Genomic DNA, 2,800 nt, shown 5'->3' with positions numbered 1-2,800 from the left:
ACGCTGATAGCAGCCTGCTCGTGCATGCCTTACATTGCCCCGTCTCCACGCCCTTTTGCCTACCTGAGGAGACACTTCCGGATCGCCACAGGCGCCTGCAAATCTCAGCTTAAGGGACGAGTAAACGCCGACGACCACTGTACTTTATGTGGCGTCAAGCGTTGGTTAAGGGACCCCCCCCCTTCCCCCTTCCCTCTCCCTCTCGTGCGAGAATTAATTACACATTTCGGTGGTGGCAAATAGAGATCGGCCCACCTAAACCCGTGTAACCGGGACACTTTGCCAAAGTTCATCCAGCGTGTCGCGTTGCCGCGCCATATGAAGTTGGCCCTTTCTCGCCGCTTGGTGATAACACACACATGCCCTGATAACTTGTGTTGACGAGGCACTGGGGAGTGAGCTCGGCACGGAGCTGTGCCTGCTCCGCGCAAATATTGTGTTAATCATATCGTGACGTCATGTGATTTAATTTTCGTGGAGGTAAATTTTGAACGATGAGCAGAAAATTAAATTGAGCTAGTATTTTCACTAAATGTTATGCGCTGTTTTAATGCAGCCCTCTCTGTTGTAATTGCTGTACCGTTTTCCCACACTTTTAAAAAGTCTGTACCCAGAAACAGAATTCATTCAGATCGTCCTGTACTTCCATACTTCGGTCAAAATCTTGTTCGACTGGTATTTGAGGGATAACGACTTGACATTGCTTGAAAAGAACTTTCCTCCAGAATAAAGTACAGTGCAGTCTACACGCTTACGCTTACACTCTGTTTTTCAAAATTGACAGTCCATTCTATTCTATATTTATTTACTGCTGTAATTTTTAACTGTGCATTGTTACCTCTTCCTGGAGTCACGTCGCTCAACGCCCAACGGCCCCGACACCCACAACAAATCTCAGCTGCAGGCTTGTTTTTTTTTTTGTTTTTTTTTTGAGACCGGAAATTGAATGCGACCGGATATGCGGGCGAGGAAAGAGAAGCAAAGAAACAAGGACGGGAAGCGGGAAGGGTGTCGGTGATGCTGCGCCGTGCCTCATACCTTGTTTGGCAAGCGTCGCCGCCCTCTCTGTCGCTGTGTCTCAGCAGTCTGGTCGCGCGCCGTCGGGTGGGAAGGGAAGGGAGGCTGGAAGGCGGGAGGCTTTGAGTTCACCAGGCCGGGCAGGGCAACGTGACATGTGTGGGGTGAGTTGCCTACATGAAAGGGGGCACGTTACCCACTCTTAGGCTGACCGTCGGCCTGAGCGCCGGGCGCATAGGCAATGGGAGTTCACCTGTGAAGCTGTGTTGCCTACCCCGTCGGTGCCAGGCGTTCTAGCCTAACCCGCCCCGGAATAGAGTAAAATGGTTGAAAATTTGAGTCCTCTGTGTGTATTTGGGTCGTAGGTGGGGTTGTGTGCCAAAACGACGTCCCTCCCGTCAGACCCCTTACGAACCTTTCCTTCTGCTCTCCCCTCCGATTAACGGACGCCGAACTCAAACTTGGCGCCCTTCTTCCCTTCCCTCTACCCTTTCCTCTCTCCCCTGTTTGTTCCTTTTCCGAAGGAAGGGGGAGGGGTGGGCCAGCTTTGCGATTGTGGTGTTTGTGTTGTTTTGTCCTGCAGGACGATGTGGATAAAATGTCAACGTGGTCGCGTAGATAAACTCCCCTCCGTTTCAGCCCCTCACTGTCCGAGGTCTCATCGTAGACGCCTGGGCACGAACCAGCAGCTGCTCTGTCCAATCATCTTTGGCGGTTGCTGGGCTCGGCTGCGCCCGTCTGTGCCCGACCCCACTGCAGCCATCTCGCGAATGGCTCAAGGTGTATGAGTGTGTGTGTGTGCCAGAGTGAGGGAGGGGGGGGGGAGGGGCGTTCCCGTCTGCAGGAGGAAAAAAATTGGAGAAAAGATGGGATGAAAGGGCATCATTACTGTGGAGGCGAAAACGACCCCGAGAGCGCCGTGATGTTGTCTCTTATTCGTCCGCTGAAAGAGAGATAGGGGCAGGGAGGCAGACCCCATCGTCTCTTGTGTCGTTCTAACTCACGCGGCAGGCAATTGACATGGTAATGTGCGATGCAATCTAGAGAGAGGCATCGCATCGCGCGGTCTTACCGCACAAGTTTTCTCTTTACCGCCCGCCCTGTTTCGCGGGAAGCGGAAGAAGGTTTTTGTTTGGTGATCGGATTGGATTGCTGCTCTACTTTGTTGGAAACATCAAATTTTCCCGCGCCTCGCGGCTCATCCTGTTTTCCCTTGGCCCCAGCCTCGCGCCGTCACCCTCCGGGCAGGTGTCCCTTGCTGCCACGGCGGTGGCCTCCTGCCAGCTGCGGCCGCGGAGAGGTGGCGCTCCCATGCGTCACCGGGGCTGTCAGCGGTGTCGAGAGCAAGTCAAGTTGATGAGAAAACTCGTCCAAAAATTTCGCGATGACGAATTTTGGAATATTTTCGAGTATTTTTTTTTCTTGTGCCCCGTTTCTACTGACTGCTGTCGCTGTCGATTAACCACCTGCACACACGTCCAATCAGTTGTATGTTATTTTAGCTAGAAACATCTCTTGGAAATTGTTAATTTAAAACAACCTCTATATGCATGTCGTAAATAATATTTACTTCTTTGTCTTCCCCATCATACCCCTCCTACTATATCGTCTCTCACACCCCAACTCTTCTTTCTCGGCCTCCTTTTCCCCATCGGAGTCACTCACCTTGGATCACCCGCCCCTTTCACCTGGCACCCCTGTCTGTGTGACAGCCCCCCCGAGTCAATAGACATGACGTTTCATATTTGGCGCGCGGACGCCTAGTTCCCTTCCCCCTTCCCCC

This window comes from Frankliniella occidentalis, unplaced genomic scaffold, assembly GCF_000697945.3.
Source record: "Frankliniella occidentalis isolate FOCC.00 unplaced genomic scaffold, Focc_3.1 Scaffold124, whole genome shotgun sequence".
NCBI lineage: Eukaryota > Metazoa > Arthropoda > Insecta > Thysanoptera > Thripidae > Frankliniella > Frankliniella occidentalis.
Note: the sequence above shows the minus strand (reverse complement) of the source record.